Source organism: Scylla paramamosain, chromosome 4, assembly GCF_035594125.1.
Source record: "Scylla paramamosain isolate STU-SP2022 chromosome 4, ASM3559412v1, whole genome shotgun sequence".
Classification (NCBI taxonomy): Eukaryota; Metazoa; Arthropoda; class Malacostraca; order Decapoda; family Portunidae; genus Scylla; species Scylla paramamosain.
The window spans coordinates 3,240,393-3,266,347 of NC_087154.1; the positions used below are offsets into that span (position 1 = coordinate 3,240,393).

General features: G+C 41.2%; 1 long non-coding RNA gene and 1 pseudogene across 6 annotated transcripts; one reads left to right on the forward strand and one right to left on the reverse strand.

Moving 5' to 3' along the window:
* Positions 1 to 249: 249 nt before the first annotated feature.
* Positions 250 to 6,419, forward strand: LOC135098489 (uncharacterized). Of its 6 annotated transcripts, none has more exons than XR_010267086.1 (4): positions 250 to 389; positions 1,896 to 2,019; positions 4,424 to 4,625; positions 4,902 to 6,419. It is a non-coding gene; the product is annotated as an uncharacterized LOC135098489 (long non-coding RNA). The 6 variants fall into 6 exon arrangements; XR_010267051.1 differs by having other exon boundaries at positions 349 to 507; XR_010267063.1 differs by lacking the exon at positions 250 to 389 and adding an exon at positions 396 to 478.
* Positions 6,420 to 11,087: 4,668 nt separating this feature from the next.
* LOC135098500 (glutamate receptor ionotropic, kainate 2-like) overlaps positions 11,088 to 25,955 on the reverse strand; it is a 35,458-nt pseudogene continuing 20,590 nt past the window's right edge.

Here is a 25,955-nt window from a genome sequence, read left to right on the forward strand (position 1 = left end):
GTAGTAGTAGTAGCAGTACAGTTGCAGTAGTAATAGCAGTAGTAGTAGTATTAGTAGTAGCAGCAGCAGTAGACGGTATGTGTTGGTCTGTATAATCCGTACAAACTTTTTTTTGTATGTATGTGTCTATCCACGCAACGTTGCAAACAATCATTAAATACCTCTTTCTATGACTTAAAAACCGTGGAGAGGAGAGGGAGCGAGGCTCGGGAAAACCAGTTGCTCGTTCGGCACTTATCAGTCGCAGTTGCTTCAAAGGCGCTGAAAAAAAATTAAGTATATCTGTTTTCTGCTGTGATTTGCAATTTTTAAGTTTGATTTTAATAGCACGCTGAACATTGAGAAAATGAGGAGGATAGAGAAAAAGGAGAAGAAATGGATGTTCGTGGGTGAGTCACCATGAGTGGTCGAGCAGCGGGCAGCAAGCAGCAGACAGCAGGCAGGAATGGCGAGCGGTTGGCTGGCTTATCATTGACCGGCGAGTGTTAGAAGAGCTGCCTGGTGCAGGTGCCTGCGTTGTGGCGTGTGCAGGGATGTGTGGTGTCCCCATGAGTTGGTGGTGCCGGCTTGGTGGTGTGTGCGGTGTTCTGAGTCAGCTTTCATGTCCAGGTCAGCTACACGATGGCAAAGCTGCAGGTGTCAGGAAGCAGCATGGCGTTAAGTTATCCACAGCTGTCTTCGTGTTTGGTTGCCAACTCGGACGGTATCTTTTTTATTCAGGATATGATTTTATCATATTTAATTGAGTTTTTCGTTCACAGTTTCAGTATGTGTTTCCTCGTATCCAATGTAAACTGGTGGTGAGAAAATGTGGCCTCGCAAATAGCGTATTCCGCAGGATAGGAGTGTCGCAGGTTCTGACTAGATTATGTAAGATCAGTGTAGTAATTCTGATGTATAGTGTAGTTCATAGTGGACGGACAGTCAGGGTTGAAAAAATTCTCCATTGGTGCTAGTGATGGTGATGGTGTATCCTACCCGAGCAGTGGCGCAGCTAAGTATCTTTCAGTGGGTGCAGCTTGGGAGGCCAAAGATGAGTATGGGTAGGCAAGCGATGGTCTGAAATATTTTGATCCATGGTTACTAAACTGTAGCAGTGTAGGGAATTTGGATGGGAGACTGAATTACAATTTAATGGGTTGGGATGAAGGCGGCGGGGGTGGGTGCCCTTCCGTAGCTACAACACTGACCGGGAGTGTCGTGAATTCAATTCCTAGCTGCTGCTGTGTTGTTTGCCCCAAAGTAGATAATACTGCATAAGTTTAGGCAGTTATAGGTAACTTGTGGCAACTATACCTATCTTTCATCCTGCAGTAAATGCTCCTGCACAATCACCAACGGTAAACCTTCTGCACTCCAGGCCCATATAATTTTTCAGTAGTGGTATACGTCATCTCCAACCTAACCTGATGAAGGTTTTCGTTTTCTTGTGTCCTCCTCCTCCTTGCCCCCTTGCCCACACTGAAAACATGGGTGTGACTGCCCCCACACACCACCCTGCCGCACATTGTTCAAATCTAAACATTTTTAAGATAGTGAACGTGTTTTCTTTTAGAACTTAGAGCGATAAACTGACAATGATAGTAATGTTTGTAAGTGTTGACAAAAGATGATACAGGTGATGGTGATACTGGTGATGGTGGGGAAGTAGGGAGAGCATTCCATTCCATGTTTGCTTAAATTTTTTCACCATTCTCTCTAATTTATTTAAGTTTGCTCTCACATTATATAAAGATTTATTCCCCAGCATCTATACATGAATGAGGAAACTTTAAACTAGTATTAGATGTATCATAAATTTATTTGAAAGCTTGTATTGCTTGATTATGCCCTTTTCTTGTGTATTTGATATACTGTAGTGGGATGTCCATTAATGCATGAAATTTATATTGCAGAGAGGCATTGTACTCATGTTGGCGGGTCAATATGTGAGCTTCGTCCCAGGCTGAACTGAGTGCATCTCCTCTAATGCTGTGTAACTTGAGCAGCTTCCTATGATGGAGAGAACTACATTATCAGGTAATATTTGAAAAAAAAAAGAAAAAAAAAGTTATTTGCACAACAGAGAGAAAAGTTTGTAAAAAGAAATTGTGACTTATTATAGCATCATATAACTAAATACTATCTTCAGATTTTTATTTTTTTATGCAAGGCCAAGGGCAACAAAATAAAAAAAAAAAAAGCCCACTGAGGTGCTGGTCCTCAAACAGAGTTGAAAGTGGTAGTCAAAAAATTACAGGATAAATTATAGCATCATATAACTAAGTACTACCTTCAGATTTTTTTATGCAAGAAGGGCACTGGCCAAGGGCAACAAATTAAAATAAAAAAGCCCAGAGGTGGTAGTAAAAAAATTACAGGTTAAGTGGCTTGAAACCCCCTCTTGAAAGAGTTCAAGTCATAGGAAGGTGGAAATACAGAAGCAGGCAGGGAGTTCCAGAGTTTACCAGAGAATGGGATGAATGACTGAGAATACTGGTTAACTCTTGCATTACAGAGATGGACAGAATAGGGGTGAGAAAAAGAAGAAAGTCTTGTCCATCAAGGTGCAGGAGGAGGGGAGGCATGCAGTTAGCAATATGAGAAGAGCAGTTGGCATGAAAATAGTGGTAGAAGATAGCAAGAGATGCAACATAGTGGTGATGAGAAAGAGGCAGAAGACAGTCAATTAGAGGAGAAGAGTTAAGACGAAAAGCTTTGGATTCCAACCTGTCAGAAAGAGCAGTATGAGTGGAACCTCCCCCATACATGTGAAGCATACTCCATACATGGATGAATAAGACCCTTGTACAGAGTAGGCAGCTTGGGAGGATCAGAAAAAAAAAAACAGGTGGAGATGACTCAGAATGCCTAATTTCGTAGAAGCTGTTTTAGCTAGAGATGAGAAGTGAAGTTTCCAGTTTAGATTATAAATAAAGGATGGACCGAGGATGTGCAGTGAAGAGGGGAACAGTTGAGTGTTATTGAGGAAGAGGGGATATTTGTTTGGAAGGTTGTGTTGAATTCATAGATGGAGGAATTGAGTTTTTAAGGCATTGAACAATACTAAGTTTGCTCTTTCCCCATCAGGAATTTTAGAGAGATCAGAAGTCAGGCATTCTGTGACTTCCCTGCATGATAAGTAAAGGATGGACCGAGGATGTGCAGTGAAGAGGGGAACAGTTGAGTGTTACTGAGGAAGTAGATGAGTTGGAAGCAGTGAAGATCCATATGAAGGAGAGGCTGCCCCTGACCTCTGCAAGAAACACATCTAGGAGAAAATGGAATCTGAGAAGATTATAGAAATAGATGAGATAGCAGTGGTGCCATTAGGTTGAAATAAAGGAGGGGAAGATGAAACTGCAAAGTTATTGAAGATGTTTTTGGCTAGATGCCAGTTTTGGATTGAAAATGAGGATAGAGAAAGTAGGAGGGAACAGAAAAGGGGCTACTGTCAGTTGCACCAGACACCTGTGTTTCAGTGAGGAAAAGCAGTTGAGGTCTAGTAGAGGAGGGATGGTGGTGTACAGAGTGAAAATTAGATCTGAGGCTGTGAATGATGCAGAAGTTGGTGAAGAAAAAGTTGAAGGGGATGTCAAGACATTTAGGGTCAGTACCAGAAGAGCAGTCCTAATAATCCTAGAATTGGATTATTCTTTAAGGACAGTCAACTAATAGCTATTATGCTTGTCACTTGTCCACAGGTATGTACGACAGAACTGTCAAGGCTGACCAAAATTCACTCGTGGTTAGGTGGTCATCTAGACCTGAGTGAATTCTGCTTGACTGTCCTGTCATTGAAAATACACTTGTCCCAGCCTGGAAACACCCTCAAAGGTTTCAGAGTTCTTATGGATGAACATTTACTGTTGATTAGTTGAGCAGGACTCCATCTAGAGTGGTGCTGTTTAACTAAATCTGTGATGAGTATGAAACCCTGTGATGTCACTGATTGAACAACTGGTGCCATTCTGTGCTAAAGCCAGGTTGTGGGGCTTCTATGTTTAGGTCTTTCATTACATGTATTGCATGATTTAAAACTAAGATATAACAACTTTTGTTCTGTATTTCTAAAGATTAGTGTTTCACACTGGAAATGTATTAAGAAATGATGTAGTTGAATATATCTTCCATAGAGGCGGCAGGCCAGGCCTTGGGATAGCAAAAGGAAAAAGAATCTCCTTTTTGTTGAGGATAAGGATTTCAGAAATGAGTTGTAATAGCTATACCAAGATGTTAGTACAGAGGTAGTTAAATACTATAGTTTCGGATTTGGATAGCAATGGAGGGAAATAGAAAGCATTATTTATATATTGAATCTTGGAGGTAAACTAAGTTGTATGTTTTTTAATCATGTCAAAGAAGTCTGTCTAACAGGAAGGCAATGAAACTGACAGTTTTATATCCGAACCCATATTTATTTAACACAAGTTTTATCTTGCAGGACAGTGATGACTTACAACATGTGTAGCTACTGTGGATAACCTCACCCCACCCTCTACTTGAAGGCACTGTGATATCAATCTTGCAGGACAATGGTGACTTACATGTGTGGCTGCTGTGGATGATCTCGCCCCTACTGTGCACTCAAAGGCACAGTGTGGCAATCAAGAGGGGGTTACCAAATCAAATGCTCTTATAATATGGTACCTTATTGTGAATTATTTGCAGTTCGGTTTTTTATTTTTATTGTTCTAACAAGTAACTGCACACCCACTAGGGATCATAACATTAGGGAAGCTATAAAAAGCCAGTAGGTATAAATGTCTCCATTGTCATACTGTTGTTCACCTAATACTACTCAGCTTCACTCCATTTAGATTAATTTATTCCTAGTGTTTGTGTCCTATCAGGAACATGCTTTACTCCCTCTTAATTTCCTCTTCTCAGATTCCATTTTCTCCTAGATGCGTTTCTTGCAGAGGTCAGGGGCAGCCTCTCCTTCATATGGATCTTCACTGCTTCCAACTCCATCAGCATCATGAAAGCATCATGGAAACGGGAAAACTTTTAAGCCAAGACTGGTTAGCTGATTTAACTAGTTCTGTCATGAATGATCAAGTTAACTTTGAGCCAGGCTTGATTGTGTCATATCACTACACAACTAAATTTAGGGATGCAGAAATATATTCTCATTACAGCTTGTCAGTTTCAGATCAAAGTTTACATAGCTTGCAACTTCTGTTTGGCAGTTGTTAGCTACAATGTATTTTTTTAAATTGTCTTCACTAGTAGTAGATAGTCAGACTGAGGTTGTCTTAACCATTTTCATAAATGTCAAAGATTTTTAGGTAGGACTTTTAAAATACTGACAATATATAAGGAAGGATTTGTACACTTTTGAGACTGAGAATTTAGTGGTAGATAGTAAAACTGAGTACAATAGTGTAATTCTTTTGAACTGTGTAGAACCAGGGTTTTGAACTGTGTAGAACCAGGGTTTGAGTGGGAGGTTGGGGAGGAATTTGATGCCTTCCAATATCTTTCTTGTGCAAGTCACTTGCAGCAGACCTACTTGCATTGTGGTTGGTAACATAGGTAGGGTCTGTCCTTGTACGTTCCACATCTTGCATTTTTTATATATAAAGAATATTTAAAAAAAAAATTGTTAGAATCATTCCGAGTGGTGTGTCACTGATTCTACTAGGTTTAGTAATTTAGCTATCTGAGCACTTGTGAATGGTAACACTGCCACAGACTTTACATCCTTTTTTTTTACTAATCAGATTTTTTGGTCAGAACAGTGACTGAACACAAAGCTTTTAAATTACTTGTATCTAAAAAAGAATATAAAATCTGCATCATCCAGTGCTACGTCAGGAAGCTAATCATCAGTTTACCATAATTACAATGAAAAATACCCACAGTCACTTCCTTATCCATTCAAACTTTATCATCACTTCCTTATTATCCATTCAAACTTTATCAGTCTCCTTAATTCTTTCACTCCCTCTCACTAACAACATTCATTCCTTTCAAGTTTTAATTTAAAAGTTTACTTGTTTCATATACAGGACACATCTGGCTGGATCTTGCACTAACCTTGCTTTCCTGAATTCTTTCACTGCCTCTAACCAACATTCATTCCATCAGGTTTTTGGAAGTCTACTGTTTCATACACACATTCTGTATCTTGCACAAACCCAACAATCTTAAATGCACAAGCCCAACAATCTTAAATCTTTTTATCATGTAATGATGTGCATTATATGCTCTACAGATGCGGTTTTTACACAGGTGAACTGGTAATCTGCTACATTGTCCCTGAGATCTGACACCATGGAGAGTGTGTTGTGCCTCTGGAACTCTTGCATAACTTTCCCTCACACTGAGATGTGCACCACCACCTCTGAAAAGACACGACTAACTCAGCTCAACAATACAAAAGATTCTGGAGTAATTTTGTGGACTGATATCAATCAATAAAAGTTGCTTTTATTTTTTACCACTTTCCTTTCTGATCTCCGATATACTAAATGAGGCCTCTTCTTGTCATTTGTGGCATTACAGTGGTTTTGTGACCTGAGGATTTTGCATGCAGTAACAACAAACACAGCTTATTTGATACTACTGTCCCTACTTTTTATGGCACCATAATGCATATGAGAAGTGTTTCTTTAAATCTCAAACTCTTCTGGCAAGGGCCAAGGTGTTTTTGCTTGGCCAAGAACTATGTTCAAAAAGAGTTGACAAATGAAACAACATGCTTGGCAAATGCAACATGGTGCCATAAAAAGTATCAAAACAAGCTGTGCTTTTACTATCTTTGAAATAATTAATTTTAGTATATACAATCCTAGAAATACCGACAAGTTTATCAAGTAAAGATGTGAACAATCAGTAGCATTAACCCTGTAAATTCAGAAGTCATGCAATCCACTGTTCATTATCATTTTAGAGTGAAGCAAAAGTAATATGCTGTAGGAACAGGAGAATTTTAAGATGCAAGAACAGCTAGAGAAATTCATCTGAGAGAGAGAGAAAGGGAAATTAAAGAGTTAAATATACAGAGAGGAGAAAGGACACCAGCCATGAATATATATCATCGCAATACCTTCATGAAATGTTTTAACTGTTGGCAAACATTCCTTAGCTTTAATAATCCAATTCAAACCTTGAAAAGCTTCATCTTGGTTGTTCCATGCATCCTCTTGCAGCTCAGTGTTGAGTGGTGGACACATCTTGCTTCTCTTTTCTGTACACATTAATTTGTCTGTGGTAGATCCGTCAGCTACATGAGAATACATGTTTTAGAATGATATGCAATACAGTATACATAAATATGCAAGAAAAAATGTGACAAGGTATTAGCAATGCTCAATTTCTAAAGGAGGGAAATATTTTTGGAAGGATCATTTCAATGACTACATTTTAATATATGTACTAAATGTTTGGGAGGCAGATTAATTAGTAATGATATTCAGTTTTAGTGATCACTTTGGCCTGCATTCACAAGTCAGGATGACCCTTGTGTGATTAAGAAACAAACAAATGAAGGAAATGAGGTGGAAATTACTTTCATACACTTGTGTTGGAAGAAAGGAAGGATAATATCCTTCCTTTCTTCTGACACCACTGTTACTACGTATCATGTAGTAACAGTGAAGTTGAAAACAGCTATGATAATGTTAAATTAGGTATGCCTGTGACATGGGGTTATGTAAAGTATAAAGGGGGATATTATGAATTGATGGAAATAGCTTGTGAACAGACAGGTAAATATTTGAGAAGTGATTATGAGTGGCATGCATCTTATATACAAATAAGAGAGAAGAGACTTCTCAGTATGGAGAGGTGCCTTTGTGAGAGAATAGATGAAGTAGGAACATGAGATTTCTCAAATAAAATGTTTATATAGAATTTGTTGCATTTTTATCATGGCATTTTTTAAAGGAATTTCAACACATGAATGAGGCACCAATTGGTAATGCAAGGTAGGAAGCAGAACAAAAGCAAAACCATAGTACATATATAAAAAAAAAGATAAATGAACAACTTATATAGAATGGTATAGAGTGGTAGATGCAAAATACTGTTAAAGTGTAGAGGATATTTAAAAGTAATATACCTGAAAGAATTATGGAGCATGTCGGGTCACAAGGAATGAATGTTGTCTTTGTATGATCTTTTTGTGATGAGACCATGTCTCCATATCATGTAGTAGCAAATGCTGAAGATAAATATTTGCTAGAACATTCTGTTCCTATGATACATGAATTACACTGCCTTCATGTCATGTGTGGATGTCACTTGCCCATACTTACGAGTACACACAGGCAAGTTTACTACACCTCAGGCACAAGAAATGGATGATACCATAAAAATAAAAAAAATAATATTAATATTGATGCCTAAAGTGTCAAATACAGAATGAAACCACGAAGTTTGTAATGAACAGGAATATATTAAGCTCAATGTACAGTGCTATAGTAACTTATTCTATTCAAAACCAGGTTAGCAGCCATTATCCATTATCATCAGGTACATCTCTCTCTCTCTCTCTCTCTCTCTCTCTCTCTCTCTCTCTCTCTCTCTCTCTCTCTCTCTCTCTCTCTCTCTCTCAATACCGGCTCCCTCCATCTCTTCTCACATCTACTTTCACTGCCCCAACCATTCGTCACTGGCTTGTCGCTGTTTCACAAAATCATCAAAGACTGTTACACACGAAAACTGTAAAGATTGCTCACAGCTATTTTAGCCGAGAGCTGAAAGTAAATATTATTATTGATACGTACCTTCCACTGCAGTTTGTCGTCGGCCAGATGTCATCCCTCTCCACCAGCCAGCATGCCATAACTCATCCATGATCACCCACTACTGGCCTCCTGGAATCAGTTAATCAATGTAAAATTTTTCAAATAAAGTACCTTAACTTGCTCGAATATAACATCCTCTCAGATCACGCTTTCAACTGAACCGTTCTCTTAAATCAATATCAAAGAATACCGTCTTGCTAAGAGCAAAGCGTTTCATGAAGCAGCTCAATGCGTGTTTCAAGGCTCCAAACCACAGCCATGGCATCATCAGGTCTATATCGGGCTGTGACCACATCCGTATTCTGAAACCTTGTTCTTTCATCAAGATTATATTGCTTTAGAATAAGATGCCGAAATATCGAAGTCACGTTGCGTTTCATCACGATTATCGATGGCCATAGTCGAGTTCACCCAGGTCTTTGTCGTATGGTAATGTAGAATCCCTGCGTAACTATTTCTAAGGATATTTTCATGCTTGCGGTAAATCATGATAACTACTAGTAAAGCTGTTATAATTCGTGACAAGACTGAAAAATCTTAGGAAAATGATCATGGAGAGAGATTTTCAAAGCTTTTACTAGAATATGAATACAAATGACAAGGATAAAGACGAGTCCTCTGTGAATAAAGAACCAAATAAGGGCTAAATTACGGTAAGCCTGGGTGAATAATACTTATATATCAATGGACCTCTCTTCAGGACAATCACCAAGCCACTAATTAACTATTTATGCCTCTCGCCTTCAAGAAATTACTCTAAAATTCGTGTTATTCGGTAATTCTCAGGGCTTAATAATGATAATGAAAGAAAGCATATCAGCAGTCACGCCATTGCTCTGTTAAGCTTTAATAATTGCCGTCATTCACCCCACGCTCTATAACCATCTAAGCCCCCCCTCTCTCTCTCTCTCTCGCTTATCTTTCTTCATTCCCATTTCACTTTCCATCACCTATTTCTGTCTTTTCTTCTATGATCCTCTCTTCACACACATGTCGCTTCCCATTTTCTATTTCCATCGACTTGGTATTCACGTTCACCATCTCTTCGCTCTATTCTCCCCATTTTTCCTACTTGTTTCACTCTCTATGGCCCGAAGACGCAGTAAAACAATGCTGTCATTCAAGGCTACACATGAGTAGGGGAGGAGTTTAAATAAATACCTTCTCTCGTGGCAGGAGCAAAGGAATTGCCGGAGTTGGTAGAGTTGCTGGCCATACGCCCTCCGCTTTCATCGACTAGAAGGCGACTGAGGACCGGCGAGGGCTCGTCAAGGTTTGTCAGTCGGCCTACAGAGGCAGTGGTGAAATTATCAACCACTTTTAATTTTTTTGTGTGATACCTTACCTTGATACCGTGGAAACTCTTCACTTGATACCAGGAGACTCTGAAGAGATCTGAACTATTTATGCAGGTCAACTTGCATTATATACAAGAAGCGTTTTGGTAGAGTTCAGAAAGCGTGTGAAGCATCAAAACACGTAGTTCATGGCTTCGGACTTCAAGGATGAGGTTCATGTTCTCATGAACAATTTTCTAATGAATGATTGCTGTAATGATCATGGTCACCTCCCAGTCCAGCAGGCTCTAGACATCAATACGGTGCTAATATTATAAGCCATCATTATTATCATAGAACATTTTTTTTGTGTTAAAAGCCATCATTATTATCATAGAGATAAACGAGGTTAATCCTTGACTCATTAATCTTAACAACCCAAAAGGAGGATTCCAGTTTCCCTCATTACCATATTAAAATATAATATCAAATAGCGTGTGCAGGCGCCAGGGAAAAAAAAAACCTCGACAGAATGTAGAATGAAATATTATAACGTAAAATGCGAGTAACGGTGCTCAAACATGTTACCAATTTGTTCTCATAAATACTATTCAACTATTGCTTTCCTTATAGCTGCAGTCGGGAGAGCCACCTGTGCTTTCATACGGTATGGCTATTGAAGACTGCACTAAATAGTCTCTACCTGTTAACACAAGCACTGCTCCTCCAGCGGCAGTGATGTCTTGTGTGGTGTGGCGCTGCCTCTATACTAGTTACGCCACAGTGGAATGCTGTAATGAAGACTTGTGTAATCATGAAAGCCTTAGCGATGCGTGGTAGTGTGTTATGTTGTTATGAAAGGTATCAGTCATAGATTATACCGACGGCTTCAAGGAAAAAAAAAAAGAAGTTGTTGGGTCTTGAGGACCACACACAAACACTTGCACACATGTAAATGTATATCTTGCGTGTTATTTCTCGTGGCCGCAACACACACACACACACGAGTCAAAGGCCAGAGCACTGCATGGAGGAAAGGAGGTAGGATTACGTAGCATTAATCAGTCAGATGAAACAGCTTGTAATAATGTATTTGGTAATGACATAAAAGAATAGTACATGAACAGCTCGTAACACTAAACATACAACAAATAATATTGAGTCACGTATTAAACCTAATCAATAGTAATCAAAGACTGCGGCCAACACTTGTGCGTCTGCCTCGTCTCTTCTTCTTGGCTACAAAATATGCAATCATGGATACACGGGAAGAGACAAGCACACCGACTCACATGCAACACTCACCCCACACAGGAGGCTGCACTTTGATCTGAACCTCAGTTTTCAGCCTCAGTCACCATTAGCGAGACCAAACATTTTTATCTGAACCTTCATTAAGAACACACCGTTTCCTTAACTTTCTGCTTAAACAACACTGAAGCGTCTTTGCTTTCTCCTCTTACTCATATTCTTCATCTTTCAGCAAACGTCCACACAAACGTACCAGCGTTGTCTGTCTGCTTGGTTATTTTGGGGTGAATCTCCTTTCATCACTGGTACATTTCTTTATAATAATCTCAAAAACTAATAATTAACAGTGCAGTTTTCACTTATAATCTTTATCTCTCAACAAACGTTCATACAAACTTAGGAATGTTGTCTGCCTACTAAGTTAATTTTGCTTGAATCTCTTTCCCTAACTGATGGCACATTTAATTGTAATAATCTAAAAAAATAATGATAAACAATGAAATTTTCTCTCATACTGTTCATTCCTCAACAGGCGTCCACACACACTTAGGCATAAACGTTGCCTGCCTTCTCGGTTAATTTTACGTAAATCTTTCTTTCACTCTTGGCCCATTTCTTTGTTATGATCTAAAATTTAATGATTAACAGTAACATTCATAGTACATATGTTACGTAAAAAACACAATACCTTATTATAAAAATAACATTCTCATTAACAATTAAAATATATAATCTTAAAAAAAAAAAAAAAAAAAAAACAATCCGTGGAGCCGGTGAATACTAACACATTAAAACAGATACGCACTAACACTTTATCTGAATCACATGCATTAGTACATCCACAAGTGTTATGCTTTGCCATTAGGATAACAAAAATAAAGGATGATCTTAGACTCGTATGATCTGATCGCAAACACTCATGAACACATTATGGTTTTTACTGTCTTATTACCTACATCCTTTGGCCAGCCACTTATCATCTGGAAATATAACCTTGTACTGTATCTCCGTAATAATTGTATCCCTCCAATATACACTTCAGCATCTCCTTATCAGAGAGAGAGAGAGAGAGAGAGAGAGAGAGAGAGAGAGAGAGAGAGAGAGAGAGAGAGAGAGAAAAATTTACACACTAACGCTGTCTGACCAGCCGCTTACCATATAAAATACTTGTTTCTCATTCTCGTAGTAGTAAACTGTAACTGCCCATTACTTCTTACACACTCTATCAATCCACAATTATTTCCCGTCCTTTGCCTCACTAACGTAAACAAACCACCACAACACACACACACACACACACACACACCATCTCATCACATTCAACTCAGGAAGAATCTCTCGTAAGCAAATTTTCGCCGCATATCTTCTAGTCTTTAATTTGTACCTGATGAGACCTTAGTTCGGGTCTCCCTATATATATATTTTTTTTTTGTCTTGAAGCTTTTGTTTATTTATTTATTTTTTTTGCTGTCCTACTCACTGAAACGTCAGAGTGTGATGTATGTACAGTGAAGGGTTGGTTGTTTGTTCTAAGGTAAGATGTGTTGTTACGCGTGGCTTACCCTATACATAGTACACCTGACTTACACTACAGGCACGGTCAAGCTACCACATGAGCAAGGTACCCTGCATTCACACGCAGATACAAAAAACAGTAGTACGTCCCAGCGCGTTTTCTTCGTCAATTGGCTGATTTCCACGATGCAAGTTTCTTTCCATGCACGAATTTTTCTTGGTTATCAACCGAGTGTTTTTGAAATATTTCTGGTTTTAAATTCATGTACGTACATCTTTAAAAATAGTTGTACATTTCAGCGCGTTTTCTTCGTGAATTTACTGATTTCCACTACGTCAAATTCTTCTCAAAGAGAGATTTTTCTTCGTTATCACTTCATTGCCTTTTTTTAATCAATATTTTTTTTCTTGTGATTAATGTACATCGTAGTAGTTTTGTTAGTGAAATTACTCAGTTTCACAATGTTTTTATGTTTTTACTTTGTGTAAATTTCCTCTGAATCAGAGATTTTCGTCAACTGAGTGATTTTCAAATATTTTTAGAATCGTAATTTATGTATAAAGCTTAACAATATATCGTATTGCGTTTTCGTCTTATATACACCGAATTTCACAATGCTACTGTGGTTTTACAAATCTATGTTCATATCTTTTGAACCAAGGAACTGTCTATCGTCAATAGACTGGCTTTCAAATATTCCTAGATGCTCAATTCATTCACAGTTCTTCTGATCTCTCAGTATGGAATTCGTCACCAATCGACTGGTTTCCAAATATTTTTAGATGCTTCATTTAGTCCCAATTCGTCAGATCATATACTCTTTCTAGATGCTTAATTTCTTTACAATTCGTCACATCAAACACTCGTAATGACGAAGACGTGCTCTGCCTCCACCGTCACTTTCTGCCGCTCTCCTTCACTTTCTCGAAGTAGCCGAGGCACCACTTAGGCCAGAATCACTGGTAGTACAAATTATGACGCACACTTAATCTCAGTGTTCATCTTGTTTGTTTTCAGTAACTGTTTCTTGATCGCGAGTGTCCAGAATCTCTACAATCTAGCGAAACAATAAGAAGACGCGATTCCTCAGGGTTTCTATTACAGGGACTAGAGCTGTGAACAGATACGTGCCTTTTAGTGTGTCAGGAATTTCCATCTGACGCTACACATTTATGAAACTTAGAAAACATGTTTTTTTTTTTTTTCATGTATTCTGTCCACGATTTTGAAAGACCTGTCATTATTTACATGCCATCTTGAGTAAATGTTACGTATTGCATTGGTGTATAAAATATATGATTGCCTTTCTTGTTGAGCTTAGAGCCGAGAGCGAGCGATGTGCAAGATGACAGCCTGCGTGTCCGCCTGCTGCTGATCTACGCTGCCCTAGTGTCATACCGATGATATCAGTTGGAAGGGCAGGTCGGGGGACTGCAGGCCTCCCTCAGTCAGCCTGCTGTCAGCTCCGGGGGACGCGGGCGGAGCTGAGCGGCGGGAGACGCGGTCCAGGGACTGGCTGCTGCGGGCGGCGGCCAGGGGCGGCGTGGGAATGTCGTCTGGCTCCTGTTTTTGCGCGGAGCCTCGAGGCGCTGGCTCTTGTGTTGGTGGCTGGGACTGAGAGGCAGGAGGTGGGAGGAAGAATTAATAGCTGAGGCTATGCAAGTATAGAAAACTGGAACAAACTGGAAGTATTTAATATATCCAATGTGTGTGTCTTGTAATTTTACTCCATATGATCACACTTTGTGCTACATTAAAGATCACATATTGATAGAGTAATATGCAGCTTGTAAATGTACTATGAAGCGGATACGTAGTAACTAATATGCAACAAGTTATCACACACAGATTATTCATATGGGCTGCCGGAGATGACGACAACTATTGGGCAAGAAATAGGCGAGTGGCTTGAGGCTAGAATACTGGTGAGTGAGGGGAATACCTGCAGTTGTCAGGAGACGGGGTCCTTAGATGAGAAGGAGTACTGGGAGGTGGTGAAGGTGGACCCGAAGGTGTTGTTCATGGAGAGGTACGAAGGTCCATTCTCGTGCTCAGGCAGCTTCTTCCTCACCGGCTTGGAGGACGCGTCGCAGGAGAGCGCGAACTTGAGTTCCTTACTCATCTCTGTCCAAACGGAAGCCTGGGGATAGTAAATTGGTGAGTGATTGTGGATCATCTGCCTACTGTGGTGGTCCAGCGGGGAGTCAAGAGGGAAAAGAAGGGAGGCATTGCAGAGTGAAGGGAAGGAAGGCATTGAAGGGATAGGCAACCAATGGTGAGTCTCCCATTCCTCTGTTTTTTAATAATTAGGCTGATTTATCCATAAGACATGTACTCTTTTTAAAGTTTGTTGTTAAGCACTGTCACATTGCTTTGCTTTTAGTATGAGCAGTTTAGTGAGGCTTTCTTCAATTATCAGTATTGTTTTTTAGCGTCTGTAAAAAAAGGAATGCTCATGATAATGTTGTATTTCACGGCAAATACAAATATAGAAGACAAGCATAAATTTGAAAAGTTCATCATGATGTACACTTTTCAGGGAATTAAAGGAACTCTAAAGGTTTTGGGTTTTAGTCAAGTACAACGCACGCATGAACCACAATCTTTGAAAACGAAAAAAATCATAACCATCTGCTGCTAATTTCTACATGGGTACTTTTTACTTTAGATATATAATACAAAAGTACAAAGCTACTGACACCAAAGAAAAGGAGGTGAACACACACACTGGGAAGAACTACGGACAGGACAGTAACAGTGAATCCCAAGATCTCAATGACAGACAGAGGGTGAACCGGCTACACAACTGCCCGCCGCACTGCAGTCCACCTAGCAGACACTCACATGCTCCTCCGTGGCCAGCTTTCTTGACTTCCACACGAACTCACACACAGCGACCACCGAAGCGAGACCCATGCCGGCCAGCAGCACCACGAACACGCCGCCAACGTTGTTCAGGCCGAGCTCGTTAGCTTTTGAGGAACTCTTGGACTCGTCAGCCTGTGAGGGGCGCGGCGGCGACGAGAAGAGGCAAGAGTGAGAGGTGACGAGGTGGATCATTGTGTCACTATGTAATGCATCTAATGGTTATATGTGTGGTACATAAATAGTAGTGAGAGAGAGAGAGAGAGAGAGAGAGAGAGAGAGAGAGAGAGAGAGAGAGAGAGAGAGAGAGAGAGAGAGAGAGAGAGAGAGAGAGAGAGAGAGAGAGAGAGAGAGAGAGAGAGTGATGTTTGCTTTTTTGCTTTGTGTGTGTGTGTATATATATATATATATATATATATATATATATATATATATATATATATATATATATATATATATATATATATATATATATATATATATATATATATATATATATATATATATATATATATATATATATATATATATATATATATATATATATATATATATATATATCATATAAATGATTCTCAAGTTATTCATATTCACAAATAATTCTGTCTCACATAGCAATCCATAATGTTTGGGTTAAGACTATTTTTTGTTACTCAAAATATAATTTCAGAAATAATTAGCGGAAATTCTACATGTAGGAAAAAGCGATACAAGCAGGTGCAGCCAACAGCTGCTGCACTAGCCTGGGGCACTGCGGTGCCACAGCAAGGCGATACAGCATGCGAGGGAAGGCAAACACTATGATCTACTACCTCATGCAAACACCGATGTGTGATGGATACACATACACATGTGTCTAAAGCTTTGCTGTGTGTGTTGTGAGTCACCATAACACCAGAGACACCATAACAGAGAGAAAAACACAAACAAAAGCATGCATGTTTTATCTGACCAGGAATGGAATACATTTCCAAAGTTTGAATTGGCAACATCACATAGGCGGGCAGTGTTTGGTGGCACAAGACTACGTGATGCAACACAGCTGCTTCCCGAGGCGTCACGACAGTGGTGAGAGCGATGCGTCTCTCAGCAGTGCGAGGCAAGGTTGTGAAGGGTCACCGCCACTCACCAAGGAGTGCGAGACGCAGGGGCAAGGAAAACATGACACGGAATACTGGCTGTGCATGTTGTGGTTTGTCCTGCTAACCACTTTGTTAGAATTAACAGGTAGTTTCTTATTTGTTGACGTGGTTTGTGTTAGTTATCGACTCGAGTGTGTTCAGTGTTGTTACTTCTGTGAGCCTGTGTATCAGGGCATTGCACTGCAATAAAGTTACTTGTGATAAATTACTGACCTGTATCTAATGCCGTTTGTGACTTCACACTGAACAGTTATTGAATGCATTCCTGGCAATGGCTGGCCGAATGTCACCATATAGAAAATTTTTTTTAATAGTGATTCGCGCTTTCTTCACACTTTTCTTTTTAGCTTCGTTCTCGGAAATGGAATGTATGAAAAGAAAACATCGATATGTTGATTCAGGAACATGGAACCGTGTGATATGCTAAGCAAAAATGTGTTTATATATATATATATATATATATATATATATATATATATATATATATATATATATATATATATATATATATATATATATATATATATATATATATATATGAAAATAGTTTATCTTAATAACAATACTGTAATAAATAAAAGAGCAGAGTGCATAGAGTGAAGAGTGCAACATCAGTACTGAGCTGAACACTAATTTATGGAGAGGCAGTTAGTGGTTAGTGGTTAGTGGGTGGCTAGGGGCACAACTTGATACACTCTTAGGTGTATTAGTTGTCCTGGGGAGATTAGCACGAGGCTAGGCTCTGCTCCTCAGGTATGACTCTTGCGAGACTTTTTGCACCGTAGATTTGATGCATTGTCGCCTTACTGCAGATGAAACACAATGGAATAAGTGTGAGTGAGTGACGGACACAGAGCCTACCCTCGCCAAGAACAGAGGCATTACGGACACTTGTTTTGTTAGTATGGGATCCTTATCGCTGACTATGAGTGGTGACTTTACAGGTGTTGTCAGTGACAGACTAGTAACACGTCAAGGGGGCCACGCTTACTGAACGGACACACTTTCCCCCTCCCTTTTTCTGCTGCCACCACCGCTTCTTTAGTTCCTGCAGGATGCCTTCCTCCTGCAGGTTCAGGATCGCCTCGGAGATGGCGTTCGTGTAGGGCGAGCCTGTGTAAGGAATTGATCTATAGAAGGAGAACCTTGACTGGCTGTCACTGGGCTAAACTGACATAACCTGAAGAAATTCTTCCTACATCTGTCGCAGGTGCGAAGTGTCACGGCAGATATGGATGGACACGTGAAGTCGAAGCAATGTGGCTCATAAACAGCTTCACAGGAAGGCAAAACTAGCGCAATACAAGGGTGCACAGTCCAAGTCTGGAAAGCCTGGGCAGGTCCGTGGGGGTGGATGCTGAGAACTGGTCGAGCGGGATGCCAAACCCTCCGCTGCCAACGAATGACGCTCGTAAAACGTCCACCAGCGCTTAGTACTTCAAGGAATTAAACAGATGGATACCTTGGTGAAAGGCAAAACCCAAAACTTTTAGCGAAACACAAGACTCTTCCGTCAGTTAAACAGGAATATAAGCGAGAGGTGGTCATTTTAGGAGCGCCCCGCTATGGATGAGCGAGGGTGGAGAGTGTCACCAGTCATCATGCAGGCAGGCAGATGGTGTCACGTAAGATGCCATGATGAACACCACACTCTACTATGGATAGCACTGACGACGGAACCTCAGCTCCAGGCAATCCCTGGCAGACAATCATACGCGTCAAACACAATCTATCCGTGGAAAAAAAAATCGCAAACCAAGGAGCAGATGAGTGATGGAAGAAGACGAGTTCGTGTGTGTGTGTGTGTGTGTGTGTGTGTGTGTGTGTGTGTGTGTCTGCATGAGAGGCGAGAACTAGAGGCAGGAGCCGAGCGAGGGAACACCTGTGTGAAGGCTCGTGTTTACCTGGCAGGTGCCCCCGCCCCTCTTCTCTTTCCACCACCTGCGCTTGAGCTCGTGAAGGACTCCTCCCTCCTGCAGCTTGAGCACGGCGGCGTTGATCAGCGTGCGGTAGGGGGAGCCTGGCACGCATTTGGCACAGGGTTCAGAATGTGGACCAATTCTCCCATGAACACAGAAGCTTGACAGTAAGTAACCACCACCTTGTTCATAATCACATCAACTTGTCCAGCATTACTCTGAGCTATGGCATAAGAACAACCTAATCTAACCTGGCCGTGACGAGGCAAAGAAGTGTTAAAAAGTATTTATGTCTTAAGACATTCAACATCCAACCACACGCTCCTCTTTGTTGCTTCACTGCGCGTGGTGGATAATTAAAACATTGGATAGAGAAGACGGGAAGCGAGATAATCTGTGATAACACTATTTCCTGATCCTTCACACTGCTGCCACAGATCATCTCATTCGCCGCGTTCTCTACAGTGCAGTGGTGGCGCTACAGTCAAAAACGGTTAATAGTGGATACCTGAATTAAAGTTGGTTATTAATGAAGGCAAGAATAGATGCATGCTAATATTAATAAATATATTTATCAATGGACAATAGATAAGCGATTGATTTAACGTAATCACTTATGGAATACAATAATTTACATAATGGTGTGCAGATGTTTTGGTGAGGCAATGCGCCACGTTACCTGCCCGCGGCCCTCGATGATCACAAGAATAACTAATGTCTTCTCACTTATGTTTTGGACATTTATAAACATCAAGTAGTCCGTGATTTTGGCATCTGGTGTTGACTGTTCTTTAAAAAAAACACTACCATTAAGTATATCATAATGCAGCACATTCACAAAATTTAGTGGGATCTTGTGTGTGTGGGGGGGGTGGGGGGAGAGTGGGAGCAGAGAAAGTCAACACTGACGACGGCTTGCATCAAGGACCACGAGCGGGTTGTCTTGGTGGCGGAGGCGGAACACCCTCACGTATGGAATGCTGGTTATACCCTGAATTGTTGTGGCTCAACGTTTCAAGCCAGCAGAAGGGAATGCTTTGAAAAATCACACACACACACACACACACACACACACACACACACACACACACACACACACACACACACACACACACACACACACACACACACGCACACACACAGACACACACACACACACACACACACACACACACACACACACACACACACACACACACACACAAGCAGGTGGGGGTGCAAGCATCGTGTCATTGCCCATCAATACTGCACACTTTCTTCCCGCGTGACTCAAGTGACTCAAGAGAAGCAAAACTTATCATTTACGTCAACACATTTAATACAAAACCATCTGAGGATTGAAACAGTGACACGCTTTCCTGAAATTTCACATTGTTATGAAATTAAAGAAGAGAATCTTTCAAGAGACGTTAATATTATATAAAGAGACATAATATTCTAATAAATTATACTCTTCTGTCTATTCCCAGCTTCTCTCTATCTCTTTGTTGATTTCCCTCTGTGCTTTCACCTGCCATTCTATCAATCCTTTCCTAATTTTCGCACATTCTTCTTGTCCCCTGTCCATACCCTTCCTTCTCTCTCCCATTGTCCCTCTCTTGCTTTTCATCCATTCTTGTCCCCTGTTCATTCCCTTCCCTCTCCATCCTACGGTTCCTTTCCTGACTTTCATCCCTTCTCCCTGTCCCAAGTCCCACATTCCTTTCCCACTCTCCGTCTCTCTCCATCCCTTCTTGTCCACTGTCCTCCAGCCACGTTCCGTCTCTCTATCTCATTATTCCTCTTTTTCCCTCTGTCCTGTCTTCCATCCTCACTCCATCCTCTCTACCCACACTCCCCGCCCCTCTCTACGGCGCTCACCTGGCGGAAGGGCGATGCCGTAGCTCTTGGAGTCGAGCGGGCCGCCCACTTGGGTGAGATCACAGTACCGCTCCGTGATGTACTCGATGCTGGACGACTCCATCATGTAGGCGTACTGGCCATCGCCCTTCTGCACTCTCTTCACGCCTTCCTCGTTGGATTTGGTGTACACGGTTGGGTTCTGCGACTCCATGAAGCTGAACATGCGCTGGTACACGGGGAGCTTGGAGGTGCTGAGGGGAGAGAGGGGAAAATGAGGGAAGCATGTTTATATTCCTCCCCAATCTGACTCTATCATTCAATTTGATCCTATGAACATATTTTCTCCTCAAGACGGTGATCAGTCAATTATTCAGTCAATCCATCAAGACATTTTTCCTCTAAACTGACATACGCTCTCTCTCTCTCTCTCTCTCTCTCTCTCTCTTTCTCTATACCAACGAGTTATCTCTATAAGACAGCAAAAACTCCCACTTCTACAGTCTTTTACCCTATCCCTCCACTATACTCCCTCTCTTCCTCCCTCACCACGCACACGTCACTAAACACCCTCCTTCCCTCACCACGCACTCCGCCTCACCTGAAGAAGTTCCAGGTGGAGCCGCCGTAGAGAGAGCCGTACTTGATCTTGGTCTGCATGGCGAGGTCTTCTGCTGACTCGATCGGGGACTCCATGCGCTCCACGGTGAGGAAGGCGGCGAGGTTGGCGGTGTAGGAGGAGATCATGATAAGCGTGAAGAACCACCACATTCCCGCCACGATGCGCGTCGATACGGCCCTTGAGAGAGAGAGAGAGAGAGAGAGAGAGAGAGAGAGAGAGAGAGAGAGAGAGAGAGAGAGAGAGAGAGAGAGAGAGAGGAGAGAGAGAGAGAGAGAGAGAAACGATGGGTAGATGAGATAAGGAAAAAACATGGAAAGAATGTAATTAGTTTCAGTTCAGCGAGGGAAGGAGTGTTTGCTATGATAATGAACAGATGACAAGGTGCTGCCCCGTGTGTGACTTATCTCCATCTTAATGAAGAGCTTGGTGTGGAAATGTAAATTCAAACTGGATTATCTTGTTCTTCTTATCATGTCCATATAAAGTAATAACTGCAATGAATATTAGCATTTCAAACTATTAAAAAAACACACAAAAAAAACAAGGTTCCAATCATAACCGGTAATACTTCAGTAATACATGGTAAAAAAGCTTGTGATATCAACTTCATGAACCTCAGAATGGCAGATTAGGGCACTGTTGTTGTTTAGATTAGCTTTAAAGCTATTTACGTGTATATATATATATATATATATATATATATATATATATATATATATATATATATAATATATATATATATATATATATATTATATATATATATATATATAATTCAATTATTTTTTAATGTACACTGTTCTAATGCAATCTTATCTAATGTGATTTTACTCCATGATTTTTAAAATAATTAGGTGTATATAATAGTTATAATGTTATTCATAATATATTAAGATCTAATGTAATCTAATTCTCATCTACAATCCAATTAAATTTAACCTTATTCTCATCTACAAATTCCACATGCTCAGTGATGGAAAACATGTATAGGGGAAGTCAGTGTGACGTATGAATAACAGCACAGGCAACATAAATCTGAGGCAGAACATGTAGCCTCTCGTTCTGACGGGACAAGCTTCTCACAGTCAACATAATGCACTGAACACCTGATTGTAGCAGTAGCGGACAGTCTAAGTGCAACCATTCCAGTGTTGTGCTTGCTTCTCTGTGTGCTGCAAGATTTCTATACGTAAGGAAAAGGAAAATGAGAGAGAGAGAGAGAGAGAGAGAGAGAGAGAGAGAGAGAGAGAGAGAGAGAGAGAGAGAGAGAGAGAGAGAGAGAGAGAGAGAGAGAGAGAGAGAGAGAGAGAGAGAGAGAGAGAGAGAGAGAGAGAGAGAATGGGGGTGGGGGAGATATGGGATTTTCATCTATGCTGATCGTACTTGTAATACTTGCATGCATAAAAGGATAGCGAGGCTGAGACAAACCCGCCTCCTTACCAACTAGTCTCCTTACAGCATTACATCAAGATGCTGCTGAGTCGGTCCTTAAGAAAAAGGACTGCATGCATACTCGTACTTTGGCTACTAAAGGTTGATTTCCCTACAACATGCAACGAAAAAACCGTGCACTATACTTTTCTCATCAAGCAAGGGGAGACAACAGCTACATTGGCCTCTACGTTGAGATCTTGCAAAAGTTTGACGGCGATTCGCGGAGCGTAACCCGAAACAACGGTTGACACACCTTGGGTCGAGGAAGTGCTGGTGAAGGGAGCGTGGGGGCTGCGTGCCGTCATGACAGATAAACCCTTTGAATGCTTATGACGGTATGGCAATGGTCGCGTTATCTGAGTATCTCTTGATTTTACTGCGCACAAATCAAAGCAAAAACATCAAAGAAAATTGAGCTGTTGGATTACTTGTTTTCCTGCCAGTCGTGTCTTAAGAAGGCTTGTGTTGTTAAACGCTTTGTTCTTTAGGCAATAGTATTTTCAAAGGTCATGCAAATAATCTCTCGTGTTCTTATGAGTGTTTTTCTATTGATGATGCAGAATTCTTATTAGATAGTTACTAGAATCATGAAAACTCCCTATAACCCAAAAATAACTTTCAATATAGTTCGCGAATAGTAAGAGATAGGACAAAGAAATGTTACGATTACTGTCTGAATTATTCTCCTTGCACCACACCGTTGTATTTAACCTGAGAAATCGTAGTAGTCAAAGGCTCATGAATCACAATGGGCGCCTGCCCTTCGACTTTCAAAAGCTATTAAGCCAGCTTTGACTAATCTGCCACACATCTCACAGACATCACGACCGCAGTCTCGCACCTATTATATTGGATATGTAATTCAAAGTAAAAAAAAAAAAATTATATCTTGCGTGGATCTCTACAGAAATAATGACATCGTACAAGTGAAACTATATCTAACCCAAATTATTATTTATGTGAAATAAATAGTGAATTTGTTAAAAAAGGGACTGATATGCTCCATTTCCATCAGTCCTCTTTGTTTTTCTTTACTGCATTTAGTTCAACAGATATTTGCCATACATGACAGATCCCTGATGTCACTCTTACCTCTTTCAACAACGCAAGGTCACGTCATCTAGCAGTAGCCCTCCACCTCTCGCCCTCTCACCAGCATGTTAAGCGTGCCAAAGAAGGTCAAAGCCTTGACTTACAACCGACCCGCAAAGAAGATGCAGATTCTGAGCTTTCGGCCACCACGGGGACGGAGCGCTTTTTGAAGGGAATGCGTTACGAAGAAGTCAGGGAACAGTTCTTGTTGCGGTGAATGTCTTGTCAATAGAAAATTTTCGTTATAAAATCAGTAACAAGTGAGACTGCGTTCCTGTAATCGTAGTTGTCGTTTTGTTCCTTTACTAGCAAAGACAGGACGGGATAAGGAGATGAATCTGAACGCAATCTTACTTATTTTAAGATCGTTGTATTTATGAAACTAGATCTCTGTCAACAAGACAGCTTGAGACAATGTTTCAGTGATGCAAGCGAAACTCTGTCTAAGGTAAAAAGAGCTTGGCTTACTGAGGAGAGATGGATGTGGAAGCAAGCTGTCACTATCCGCTGCTGTACTCCCGCGGGTCTATACTGTACCTCCCTCGCGGAGCTCAAAAGGGCAAGGAGCAGCCGCAAAACGAGCACTTTGAGGCGTAGAAACATTTATGATAATGCACTGGAAGAATTAGATGTCATGCCTGCATATCTCTCGCCTGAAGCCGCCACTGCAGTATTGCCAAAAAAAGGCTTGCCAATCCTATATGAGAGATCTTAAACATAATAATCTTTAAGAATGACTATAGAGAAGCCAAGAGCACTAGACTGCACTACTGTTCTGCTTTGATCATAATGCTCCTTAGAGGGAACGTGAGAATTAGATGATGAGGCTTAGCAGTAGAGAGGAGAGACCATCTTGCTAGTCAAGCCAGAAGCCCAAGGCTGTGTAAGGCTTACTTGGGCTGCTGCTCAGTGCCTTGCTGTAGGATGCTGCCCATTGTAAACCACAGCGAATTGAAGAGACTATACTGATTTTCCAGTGTTTTGGTTCCGTCTTCTCGGCATGGAAAGGATGCGGTCCATTCATAGGGACTTAACCTGCGGAATAAGGCACACAATCGGACAGGAGGAACACCACGCCGAGGAGCGGGAGGAGGCGCAAGTGTCGCTCCTTTGAGGGGGTTCGCTCATCAAGAGTGGCAGGCTTTACCAACTCAAGCTGAAACTCGAAAACTAAACGCGAACCCTCTCCACTTTCCATTGGCATTCCGCGGGTGAAAAGTAAGCAAGGTCGAAGAGCAGCTCGTGTCATGTGAGAGCTGGAGTCTAGGGCTGTGTACTGCTTAGCCCGAAGACAGGGAGGGTCACAGAAGGCTATGACATGTGGAGTGAGACAGATGCGGACAGGATACATTGAAAGCCGGAGATACTGAATGGGTTGCTGTTCTGAATGTTGGACTACAACAGGACTTGACTGATCACACTGTGCTGACTCTCGATGCTGTGACTTGAGACAAACAATCACTTCCCCCCTTCAATTACTCACATTGTTAGATAATGAAAGCAACCGCCTGTGTAGGGAACATCACAAACAGACAACCTCAGATTTCAATAGTGTAGCACGACTATTCAAACACTCAGCACACACACCACACACACACACAGCTCATCTCCAGCACAGAGGAGGAGTAAGGAGGGAGGAACGGTGTGGTTTTGAATATGTACATCATTTTTCAAAATTGCCTTACTTCGGCAGTAGGTCTCCTCCCTGTTGCATCAGGGAACCGATGCAGAACCAGAGGCAGTTGAGGAGGGAAAAGTCATTGTCCAATTTTTCGGGGGAGGTGTCGCAGGGATGAGGGTTCGTCCACTCGTAAGGGGAGAACCTGTTGGGGTGTGGCAGGAAGAGCGTTCCTATCACGAGGCTCACCACTCTCAACTCTAATGAATAAAAAAAGGCTCAAGCAAACCTTCCCATTATTGAAGACTCCTGTCTGTCGAGAGTCACAAAGGACTGATCATTAATCTGACGGCTGGTGCACTGTCGGGTTGACTGTGGTGGCCCTAAGGCTCTGTTGGTTGTGGAACTGAGGTGACTCAAATGCCGAAAGGAATAATGCTCTGCTAAAACAGGAATACGGGAGGAGACTCACAATAAGCTGTCCCTCTGGCCAGCTGATGCTAAAATTCAAAGCTGGGATTTTCCGCATACTAAAACTACCGTCAGCTAGAAACTTTTAACTTCTCATGAGGCGACTTACACACAGCGCAGTCAGACTATACGCGCACCACTTACTGTTGATACTGGTGACATCGGTGACTGGCGG